The following is a 12640-nucleotide window of genomic DNA, read 5'->3' as shown; positions in this document are numbered from 1 at the left end:
ATGAAGTCCAGTTGCATCAGAAAGTGGAATGACTTATGGTTTGAAGGCTAGAGAAACAATCCCCATGTGTAGCTTTCTCTGCTAAAGACATGCTCTTTCCATAAACCCTCTTTGGAAGAGGTAGATAATGCCATAAGGTTTCCTGGGAGAACATCCATCAGACTGTCTCAGCCAAAGCCCAGTTCAATTACTAGTCTTGGTTTGATGCATATCAGAAAAACCAAGAGCAACTCATGCACCTGGCCTGAAAGGATATTTTCCTGTTTCCACAGGCTCCAGAACAACCCCCAGTGTTTTGCATGCTCGTCACCAAATGCCAGAAGCACTGCGTTGGCATTTCCAGGAGCTAACAGGCAGCACAGTTGTTTGGGGGCCCAAGAATGAGACACCCAGTCCCTGTCCACAGCAGGCTTTTCAGACCACACTGTGGACACAGCTGCATGGAGGAGGCAGAACATGCCCAGGCCAAGCAGTGCTGCAGGAGCTTTGGGTGCCAGTGGCTGCCTCAGTCATACCCAGGCTTGAGAAGCACAAGGCTTGGCTGCGCAGGCTGACTGGAACACACCGAGGAAACGTTTCTTCTTCAGCTCCAGGGCTTGGCTGAAGAGCTCTGCCCTTTTCTTAGTAGGCCCCATATGAAGGACAGGCCAAGGGCAAGATATGGCCACAGCCGTAAGGAATTCCAGCACATCTGCTAAGGAAAAAGACATCTTGGTGAAGAGTTTCATAGGTACTTACTTCTCCCACACCACATGTCAAGGGACACAGTGACATTCAGTGGGCTGCCTCTTAAAATACCCTCAGAAATGCAAAACTTGGGAAGCTGATTCCATACAGACTGACACGGCTAAAATCACTTTCTTGAAAGCTGGACCTGCTCCTGCAATAGCCCCTCTCAAACCCATCTGGAACACTTCAAGGTCCCTCTCCTTCAGCTCTCTCCATGACCTTGGCCCAGCCAGGGACCCCACCTGAAGGGCTGCTCTGCTCCTTCCACAGGCATTTGTAGGCTCTTGGCCTTGCCAGTCTCTGCAGGCATGTGCATGGAGGGGGACAGGGCCCTGCCTGAAATGCCCAGCATTACCTTTACTTACTATCATGCTTTGCAGACTCTCTCCTTGGCCTCTCTGCTTGTACAGACCAAGGATGGTTAAAAACCTCAGTTTTCTGACAAGTGTTTCTGCACTGCTGAAGATGACAGCAGCACACTAGTGGCTTTGTTAGCTCATGCAGTGTCTTCCAGACTTGGCTTTTATTTTTGTCACCACTTACTGCAGGTTTCTTCCCCTGTCTTTTGCCTAGGACACAGAGCACGACTTCACCTGTATTTGTGCAGGGCCATGACCTGTTCCCACCACGGGTGCTGCCACAAAAGGGGGGAGGGGCCAGAGAGCAGGTCAACCCCGCGGCGCAGGGAGAGCAGGTCTACCCCGCGGCCCCGGGAGAGCAGGTCTACCCCGCGGCCCCGGGAGAGCAGGTCTACCCCGCGCCCCAGGGAGAGCAGGTCTACCCCGCGCCCCAGGGAGAGCAGGTCTACCCCGCGCCCCAGGGAGAGCAGGTCTACCCCGCGCCCCAGGGAGAGCAGGTCTACCCCCCAAAAAATTCGAAGTGATCCACTAGATTCACTTTGTATTCATCTCTCACACAAGCTCTCTCCAGCATGCCCAGACAGACTGCAGCTATGCTAGTAACTGCAGCAGCAAGTACTGTCCAGCCAGTATTTCATTTTCCTTCACTTTTTGCCCCTCTTGTCTCCAGTATATACTGCCTTGGTATAATTGTCATCAGCCTCTCCTCTCCACCCCCCCCCCCCCCCCAACTCCACTGCAGCTTATTGGAAGTTATGCTGATGCATAAAACATGTATACCTTTCACAGCCTCATAAAACACTGCAAGGCAGCTGGTCTTATCCTTAGCATTTCATGTTTCTTCACTTGCTGGGAAGAAGGTTTCTCTGACTGACTTGTCTTGATGCCATTTATCCAGAACTGATGCCTGCAGCTGCCACCAACACAGCCTTGCTTCAGTCCTTGGGAAGTCGAGGCACACCACATTCTGACAGGGAGGTGACACAAGCTGACAACCTGAGGACAAGACACAGGGAACAGCAGGTTCTGCAGCAACTGCTCTCTCATTTAGCCAGTGCAGAGCCTGCAGAGACACCACCACCCCCCCCCTTGTCAAGGGCCCATCTCCTTGTCAAAGACTGCTCCATGACCCCCCAGCTAGGCACAGACTTGCCAGGCTGATGCTCTGGCAGCTGTCAGGGTCCCCAGCAGGCCAACCAACCCTCTCTGCTGCTCCTGCTAGTGGGAGGCCTGCACAAGGAGAAACACCCTCTCTCCTGGTGAGGTGATCCTCACCCATGTGTGACTTAGGGCCTCAGGCCCTTGGAGCCAGCTCTGACTCCAGGCACTCTCTCTTCCCACTTCTCCTTGAAAAAGCAACATGCAATACACTCATTCCCTCCCCTCTCCCCCCACCTTCTCTTTTCTTCTACCTGGGCACTTCAAGCTGATTGCTTGGCCTCAAGCCAGGGCAAGTCTTCCACCAGTTCAACAAGGCCCAAACATCACCCTTGATTTTTGGCCAAGTTTTTCAGGATGGAATAGCAATAACTCAATCCTGCTAATAGCACCTCTACTACAGAGTTACTATAACACCTTCATTTTTTTGATAAAACAATGCAGACTGCTTCAGGGGAAAGAGTCCTTGTCCTCAGGAAGAGGAAGTCCTTCCCAGGAAGGGTTTCTCACACAGGAACTCCAAAGCAGCCCAGCAAGTCCAGTTCCAACAGAGAGCTGCTTCCCCTGGACAACAGCATGAAGTCACCAAGGCTTCAAGTTGTTTTTAAAGCAGTTACACACCTAAAGGTACTACAGAAAGAGACAGGATAATCCTTGACAGAATAAGACTAGCCTAACAGGACTTTCCCAAGCCAGAGCCCTCTAGGAAGGGAGCATTTCAACACCAGAAAGAGGAGCAGAATGGGAGCAGTCCCTCTGCCTCATCTTAGGAAGCCAGGGAGCAGTAAAAGCAAGAACTCAGTTCTGTCCTCCAGAGCAAGGCCAGAGCTGGAGACAAGACAGAGCATCTGTCTGTCTGTCTGTCAATCAGAGCAGGTGGGAGCATCGAGTCTCATGCTTGTGTTAGGCCTGTCCCTGCTCCAGGCAGGACTCGTGGATGGTTAACTTCACTAGGCCTGTGCTTAACACCAGCCCTGCTCCGAGCTGCAGCCCTTGGCTTCCCTGCTGCAGCAACCCCAGTGCTCCCCTGCATGTCCACACAGGTGACTGGTTTGTCACCCTCCCCACCCCCTTTGTGGCTGGATAACTCCATACATCCACATGTCACATCACATGGAAGGGGAGGGCAGGGGCCAGGATTCCCTCATCAGCAAGGACACAGCCTGCACACACCCACCCACAGCTCCAGTGCTGCCCTGCTGCAAGATTAGAGCAGGCCTCCCTTTGTGAGGGCAGGAGAGAGACAGGAAACCATGTCTTCCACACCAGTAGCCCTCAAGCACACTTCCCTCTAACCAGGCTCCAGACTGCCAAGCCTCTGCAACCTGCAACAGCTTGGTTTCACTTATTTCAGCTTAACTATAGGATACACTGAACTGTTTAGCAGCTTAACACCCTTGTCACATTTAACTTGCATTCACACCCAGACATCAGCCTGAGAGTGCAGCCACTTTGTAGGTCAAACCCTCCCACAGTGGAGTCTAGCTTTTCCTTAAAAAGAAAACTTCCACCCACCTGAGACACTTTCAAAGCCATTTGTCTTTTTTTATATTGGTCTCTTCTTCAGTTCAAGCATCTGAAGAGCAGCAGTGCCTGAAGACCCTGTCACACAACACCAAGACCTCCCAGTCACTGCCAGAACTCCTCCCCAGCACCTCACTGGATCCCCCAGCTCTTGCAGGTGCACCTCACTGGGACATGCCAGGTGTTGTCAACCACCTCACCCCCCCAGACCCTCACAGCTGGGACACTGAGTAGGTGGCATGCCCACTGCTAGTTACTGCTTGTAAAGCATTTCCATGTGACTGCACTAATCCCAACCCAAGCTTTGAGCTCACCACAAGAAAACCCTCTGTGTCATCAGACAGAATCCACAAGGAAACCCTGACTATCACTTAGTCCAGCATCTCCATTTAGTCCAGCAAGACAGGAACTCACCATGATGCAGGAGTTGAGCAGTGCTGACCCCTCCAACAGGCAAGCCTGCCCAGAGCCATGCTTCGCACTTTCAGCTGCTTCCAGAGAAGCAAAGCCCTGCACACTGGGCAGCACAGGGTGTCCTATCATCTTACCCAGGATGTGGTAGCTGGCCCCCTTTGTGTCCTGGGGGGATAGGCCATGTCTTTAGCAGCAGCTCAGGCTTTTGAAGCCCAGGGATTGCAGCAGAGCTGTCCCACAGCTGCTTCTCTCTTCTCAGCTGCAGCACTGCACATGCCTTTGGAGAGCTCCAGAGAGAAACAAGAGCATCCAAAGGGAGCTGAAAAGAGAAGAGACACTCATTTCTCCTCAAAGCATAGTACTGCCAAGCATCTGCCAAACATGGCTGTGAAGCTATCTGGCCAGACTTGGGAGGTCTTTAAACACTTTGCGTTTTGTCTTTTCTGCCTTTCATTCTTCTCTGCTAGGCTTGATTACAGCACCACTGCTTAATTTAAGCTTGAAGCATGAAGATTTCTTGAGAAGACCTGACTTAAGTGCTGGGACATTTGGAAAAAACACTCTCACCTCCATCTCAGAAGGCACAGGCATAGTCAAGGAATGACTCTGACCCAATTCCATCACAGGAACTGGTTTTTGTGGTCAGACAACAATGTTTTTGAGAACTCCCTCCTGACCTGATGATTTAAGCATCTTTTACAACCTCCCCACCTTCTCCTCCCCAACCATCCCCCAGACACATAAAACAGCCTTTCCTGCAAGGTAAGTAGATGCAGTGAAGAAGCTACATGAAAGATGAATTCAAGCCATTCAAGCTGCAGAGACTGTACATCTGACCAGCTTTTGCAACTTAGCCCTCTTTGCTTTCCAAGAAAGGACACTGGGAGTTTTTAAGCTTTACCTGGGGGGACACTCTTCCCTTTTGAAAAGAGCAGCCCAAGAAGCATCCCACCAGAAGCTGAAGGACACAGCTTTTGAACAGGGACTGCTCAGGAGATCAGGAGCATTGGCCCCTCCGATAATAAAACAGCTCCCAGCAAGGAGCCCTCAGCCCTGGTTACATACTCACCTGCCAGGGAACAGGAAACACAGAAGGACTCCAGAAGGGAAGAGGAGCTCAGAAGTCGGGGTGATCTGAACACACACAGAAACAGAGGCAGCCTTTGCACAGCTACAAGCCTACAATAACAGGGCACCACAACAACAAATTTATTAGTCACCTCACTGAGAGCTTCACACAGCATTAAACAGACAAAGCACAAGCACCACCCTAGAGACCCAGCCCCCAAAACACACCCACCCACCCAGCACAACACAAACACATGATAAACAAAACACCCCACTCTCCCTCCAGGACACCCAAGGAGAACAAGCTCCCCCTGACCCAGCTTAAATGCAGCCCTCTGGCCAACGGGTGGAGGACGGGTGGGTGGAAGCCCCAGGTGAGTCTGGTCAGCGAAGCCGCAGCTGAGCCTGGTCAGGGCAATTAAGGCCTCCTGCTGCACCAAGGAGCCCAGTGCCAAGGCAAGAAAGCTCTTCTGTGTGACCAGTGACAGTCCCTTGGAGCACCTCACACTGAAACAAAGCTTAACCAGGACAATTTTGTTAGGTGGGTAGATCTTCTAAGGAGCTGGTGTCACCGGCCCCCAAAGGCCTTTGGTACGATGGTCGTGAAAGCCTCCTTTGATACCTGCTGGTGTTGGGTGTCGAGACCCTTCCCAGCACTTCCAAGAAGCTGTACCTGCCCAGATGTGCGTCACGAGCAGACAGTAATCCTCCTCTTGCAGGTGTCATGCATCTCGCTGTCTGTGGCTCAAGCACTCCCAGCAGCAGAGGTGGTGCCTCTGCATTTCACATCCCTCACAGATTTTTCTTTCCTGAGACTTTGTCCAGGCGTTTTTGGAGCCCATGTGAACTGTTCACATCCAGCCAGAAACTCCAGCGTCTAATTATGCATCATGTGAAGAAACATCTCTTGCGTGCTTTGGGCCTGGCCCTCGCTAGCACTGCTTAGGGGCTTTTTTTAGTCCCTACAACGCAAGTAGCAGAAAACAAACATTCTCCAGCCATTTTCTTCTCTGGCAGAACATTGTGGTGTTTCCTCAGCAAACGTTAAACCTCTCTAGCTGTTTTGTTGACCTTTAAAGGCTTCACCTTGCCATTCTTGCCTGTGCTGTCAAGACCCTGACCACACACCCAGGTCCACGTTGCCTTGACCAGCCTCACCTGGAAGCCCCAGCCACGGCCCCTCTGCCCCTTGGCCTGAGGGCTGTATTTAAGCTGAGCCTTGGGGGTGGGGGCTTTGTTTGGCTGGTGTTGGGGGTGTGGGTCTTCTGAGTATTGTTTTTGAGGTGTTGTTTGTGTTGTGAGTTGTGTGTCTTGTTTTTAATGTTGTTTTTTCAGATAAGTCTTAAAGCTGTTTAGTTGTTCTAGTTTCTGGGTGGTTCTTGGAGCTGCTTTGTGCTGTTTTTCCTGCTCCTGTTCTTGGCTGCCTCTTTTATTTCTGTTTAAGTTTTGGGTTTTCCTCTGCTTTCCTCTTCCTCAATGTTAATTTATCTCTTTATGTAGACTTTCAGTTTGGATGTGCTACCCTATTTTTTTCAGGGTTTTGGTGGCTGTGTGTGTCACAGTATTTTTGTGGTGTGAAAGTTTTTTTTGAGGTGTTTGCTCCTTTTTCTGCAGCATCTAACCTATTTTTTTTACTTAGTCATGTAGACCTTTGATCAAGTGTGGTGAAATATAGAGTTGTTAACTGAGTTGTGAGGGCTTTTTCTCTTCACTCTTTCTGAGTAGCCTGAGGGAGGTTGGGAGTGTTCCTGTTCTCAGACTTTAGTTATCCGTTGCTGAATTCTTTCATGTCCCTGAAGCAGTTTGGAGGCCTTGGGGAAATGCCCCAGCTAAGAGCTTGGGTGCTCATATACTCTCTCCCAGGAATGGTTGGTAAGCTACTATTTACTTGTGTACCTGAAACAGTATGAAAGCCTTGGTTGAACTGAAATAAATGTTATGTAAAAACTGTGTGGGCTTAGCCATTGTAACAGGATCTGACCCTAGAGTCCTGCTGGGAAGTTCAAAGCCAAGTCAGAGGGAAAATGAACATATTGAATAACACATGTGCATCATTTCCAGCTGGAGCTGGGTGCTGCTGAAGAGGGACCCTGAACAAAGAAATCCCTGGGCAATTGTAACTCTTCAATCTAAGCTCTCCACCCCTTGTGTGGTAGTTGAGACCACAGCAACATTCAGGTGGGGGGTCTTCCTGTTCCTTGTGGGTCCCATTGGTGTCCCTAGGCAGGCTGTTTCTTTCCTTCTCTCTACTGCTGTGACCTCTGCTGAGGGATGTGCCTTTGTTCCTTGTGGGGTCCTGCCCTTGTCTCCCAAGGTCCTGAGGAGGAGGTGGTAATTCCAGACCACAGCAACTAACCCTGCCCCAGCAGAGAGAGGAGGCCTTGTTTCTCAAGGTCCTGGTGCCCTGCACTGGCCTTATTTCAAAGTCCTGACATCCTCCCTTTCAGAGTGTGAGGCACAGGAGTGCAGACTGCTTGTGACTTCCTTCTCTTTCCAGCTTGAACCAGCTCTGGGGCCCTCTTTCACCTAACATGATGAGTGACCTGAGTGTGGCTTAAGGCTTCAGCAAATCTAGCTGCTCATGCTAAGCAAGTCTCTTAAAAGTTGTGCTAAGCAGCTACCCCTAGACAGCCCCAGTCCAGTGCTCTTTAACAGGAAATACTTTAGGTGTTGAAGTGTCAGATAGTGGGTTGTACCACTTGACCACTGAGGACAAACCAAACAGTCTTTCCATGCTCTTCTGTTTATGCAACAGTTTGTCACTTTCCCTTGATGCATGTTCTTGAAAACTGAAGAGTGATACTTCTAAGCAGGCAACCTGGGCCTGTTGCAAACAGGGCATGTCAGAGCCTTCCAGCGCTGAGGCTTCTGACTCCCTTCAGGGCTTTTTGCATGTCTCAAGAAGAGCACTGGAAAGAAAAGAAATCTTTATTTCTTGCTTCTATGGAAGAAGAGCAAGCATCCAAGCAAAACTAAAAAGGTGTTGCATGTGTTTGCTGCTTAGACTAGCTTTATGGGTATGTAGAGTGAAGTACTGTTTTGAAACTCCAATGTATGGTTTCCCCAGAAAGAACAAATGGAGCTGCTTGTTGTGTCTGAGGTGTCCCTGGCAGAGCTGATAATTAATTGAACAGGATTATTTGGGAAGAGATGCTTGGTTTGTTTAAAACTCTCTTAAAGCAAGGTTTCATTTAATGCCCAGTGCTGCTGGTGCACACAACGCTGTTGTGTCCTTGTCAGGAATTGCTTCTGAGTCCCTTGGAGTGGGAGGGGAAATGGAGCAGGGACTGTGTCAGAGCAGCAAGTGGTAGCCAGAACTGGCACACGGCCTCTCTGCTCTGTAAGAGAAAACAATCCTCTGAAATTCATGTTGTTGTCAAAACTGGAATGCAGGCATTGAAGGAGAGGAGTAAACAGTGGCCTGGAAGAGAGCATCCAGGCTCTTACTGAATGAGCAGTAATTGGGGGTGGTTGTATTAGGATGTGCTATCTCTTTTAACTTTGTTAATTTTTAAAAAAGAAAGCAAGTCTAAGTAAAGGCTTCTCAGCCAACAAGTGTCAACTAACAACAAAGTAGTGAAAACCTCAGGCAGTGAAGAGCTCTTCTCCCATGCACAAGGTGTTTCTTGGGTTTTTGGTCAGCAAACTGAACTGATTCAGGCCCTGGAGTGGAAACCCAATGTGATGGGAAGCCAGGTCTTGGCTCCAAGTCAAGGCAAGTGGTGAGGAGGCCTTGGGAGTCAGGGTGCCCTGGGTCTGCTCCTGGGAGCTCCTCACAGCTGTAGCACAGCCAGATCCTGCCTCTAATTCTCCTGCCATGGAGGGGCTGGGGTGGGCAGGAAGGCAAGGAGGGGAGCCCCTGGCATGAGCCCCCAGGGTTGTCCCAGTGGGACCTGGTGCTTCTTGACTGCCCCAAAGCAGCAGGTCTGATCTGGTGAGTAACAAAACTGCCTGAATTTCACTAACCGAAGGGTGGAAGGAAATGAGTGTGACCTCCCCCCCGTCACCCCTTCCCATGATAATGGAGGAGGGACTGCTGTGTGTGCTCTGCCAGGGTGTGGATTTTCTCCCCTTCCTGGCTTTTGACAGGTGGTTTTGATGCTTTTTCTTCCCTGTTTTGGGGACAGTGCTGCTTGAGGCAGGTGGCTCCTTCCCAGAAGTTGCTTGTGGGGTTGCTTTTTTCCAGTGTCTCTAAGTGGGTGCTTGGAGCTTCTCAGCAGTGTCCCCTCCCTGGGCACCTCTTGGTGTTATTCCCTCTTTTGCCTTAGGGGCCCTTTGCCTCCAGGCTGCCTTTCTCCTTCCAGGAGCTTCTGGGGCTGCCTGTGGGGTGGCCTGTGGGACCCCTGCTCTGCTGGAGGCAGTGGGTGGCCGGGGAGGAGGCGCTGGGGCTGTGCAGCACCGGGGGCAGGAGCTGGGGACACCAACCCCTCTGCAGAGCTCTGCTGAGGTCAGTGCCTGAGCCCAGGGGCAGGGCAGGAGGGACGGCTGGGGAGAGGCTGGAGCTAGGAGGCTGTGAGCTCCCGGCAGCTGCAGCAGGGCTGCTTGTGCTGCTGACCCGGGGGTCTGGCAGGGCCCTGTGCCCAGTAGCCGAATGGGGCAGCAAGCCCTGGTAGGACAGTTGGGAAAGCAGCTGGCTCTGGAAGGAGCTCGTGCAGGTTATGTGTTTTGATGTGTGATGTGCTGAGGGGGAGCAGCAGGTGACAGTGCCTGGGGGCTCCTTTCAGCAGGCAGCGGTCCCCTGTCTTCCTGCCAGACATGCTGTCGTGGCACAGGCATTGCTTGTTGGGGGCTTTTTTCCTGGGCCCCGTGCTCTTTGGAGAGCCCTTTTTAGTCTTTCTCATGTCAAGTTGTGAAGCTCGATGGGCCTGAGATGTTCCTGGCTTGTCAGAGGAGCCATCCAGTGAGGTGATTTCCTGCATGTTTTGAGTTTCCAGTCTCTGCCTAGTCCATTGACATGGGTGTTGATCACCCCTAATGGGCTTAAATAAGCCTCTCTGAACAAGCTTTGCTTGGAGGTACAACAGTGTAGTGATTGCCCCTGTGTTCAAGTATGTGACATGCCAAGTCCTGTAGCTAATCATTGGTACAATTGGATTGACTCTACTTTTCCCCTGCAGGTCTTAGAAGAGCACTCGAGCTCATGAACATCAGAAGGTGAGGTCTGCTCGCAAGGCAGACAACTGGGATCCGAAGGCTGCCATCAGAAGCTGAAAAATGTAGCTGGTATGTTGTCTGCCTCGTGTTGCTTTGACTTTTTAGACATGACGGAAGTAAAATATGACTGCTTCAGGGACTACCTAAAGCTATTTTATCTGTCAAGGAGATGCCCCAGCTGCCTGTCTGCTATAGGGTGTGTGCAGAAACTGAGTGGTGTGTAAAACTAGCCCCTACCAGCCCCCCAGGAGACTCCTGAGCTTAGGGCAGTGTGTTTCAACATGACTGCTTTGTGAGCTCTTGTGGGCACAGTCCAAATCTCTCCTGAATGCAGTGGGGCCAGGAGGGACTTGGGGGAGGAGCAGGGGGTTCAGCATGTTGCCCTTCTGATGACGGCTGGAACACAGGCTCAAAAGGAGAGTGAGGGCAGTTTGGGTGGTTTGAGAAGGGATGAATTATTTCCACAGCCAATGAGAATGAGTTAGCCCCCTTGGGAGGCGGGGAAGAGTATTGGCAGACAAGGCCCTATTTAAATCATTAGTACTATTGAATTGTCTCAAAATCCTGTGCAAGGTAAAGCCCTCGGGTAATAAGCAGAAAACTTGTCAGGCACGACACTAAACCTTGAGCATGGGGCTTCCCAAAGAGGCTCAGACCAGCAGTTGGTATTGCTCCAACAGTGTTACGGAAGGTTAGGTTTGCTGCCCACCACAGCAGGGTCTGACCCTAGGTTCCTGCTGGGAAGTGTGGAGCCAAATCCAAGTGAATGAAATGAATTTTAATGGCCTGCGTGCAGGAATTACAGCTTGAGGTGGGTGCCTCTGAAAAGGGACCCTAAAGAAAGGAATCCCTGGGCAATTATAACCTTTCAATCCAAGGTCTCCACCCCTTGTGGGGTAGTTGGGACCAATAATAATATTCAGGTCTGGGGTCTCCTGTTCCTTATTGGGTCTCATTGTTGTCCCTGGGCAGGCTGTTTCTTTCCTTACCTTTACTGGTGTGGTTTCTGCTAAGGGATGTGCCTTTGTTCCTTGTTGGGTCCCTCTGTTGTGTCTCAAGGTCCTGAGGAGGAGGAGGTTGTTGCAGACTACAATTCTCCCTGCCCCAGCAGGGAGAGCAGGCTTTGTTTCTCAGGGTCCTGATGCACAGCACAGGCCTTATTTCCAAGCTGTGACATCCTCCCTTCTGGAGTGTGAGACACAGGGATACAGACTGCTTGTCATGTCCTTATCCTTCCAGCTGGAGCTGCCTCTGGGACAAGTCCCTCCTGTTCTCTGAGTGTGGCCTAAGGCTTCAGCAACTTGAGCTACTCATGCTAAGTTTTTATAAAAGTTGTGATGGGCACCTACCTCTAGACAGTTTCAGTTCAATAATCTTAAACAGTCCTCTCTGTTTTTATTAAGCATCCCTGCTAACACTTGAAACAGTCCTCAGTCTTTTGAGGCATACTATCACTTTCCATAATTTTATGTATAATATGGTTAAGTGATAGGCAGGACACAGCTGAACTTGACACAGCTGAACTTAACACAGCTACTACTGGGTGCAGCAGGTGATCATAAATCCCTGCTGTGGTTGGTGACCATCCTAAAAGAGTTTCCCACCCATGGTGGTCTCCATCCTTCCTTACCCTTTCTAAGACATGGTGTATCTCTTCTGTATCCTGATGAGTGGTGATTAGAGTTCTTGTCCATTGTTTTGGATGCCTTCTAGCAGTCGATACAGGTTGTCATGTTGTAGTAGCTTTTTCACCAGTGTAAGATGTATTCCGGTGGGGCTGGTAGTAAATTCTGAGTCAATGTATAATTAGATGGTAACAACTGATAAGATCTAACAGGAGCTGAGGAACTGAAGTCACATCCCACAATTTTGGTCAAGTTGTGAACACAAATATTTGAGTCATTACTTGTATTTGCAGCAATGGTATCTAATGAATATAAGACTACCAAGAGTTCTCATACATGCACGCCTTTCCAATGTATACAAGTACAGTTCAACTTGAACAGCAAAGTAAGAACAAAGCATGGCAGTATATGGCCTGTCCCACTTAGGTTCTGACTTGGATTTTTGTAGAAATACTTTAACTAAAACTTCATCCTCAGACTGTCTGTCATGTACCTGAATGTCTGATGGTGCTAGCTGAAACCATGGCGCCTGATTTTGTGGAGCCTTAAGCTGCTCCTGCAAAGCTAGTACATGTTGTGTCACTTGTTCATCTCTAACAGGCTGGTCTT

The sequence above is a fragment of the Dromaius novaehollandiae genome, chromosome 4, assembly GCF_036370855.1.
Source record: "Dromaius novaehollandiae isolate bDroNov1 chromosome 4, bDroNov1.hap1, whole genome shotgun sequence".
Taxonomy (NCBI): domain Eukaryota; kingdom Metazoa; phylum Chordata; class Aves; order Casuariiformes; family Dromaiidae; genus Dromaius; species Dromaius novaehollandiae.
The sequence above is the reverse complement of the archived record's forward strand: the minus strand, read 5'-3'. Positions refer to the sequence as shown.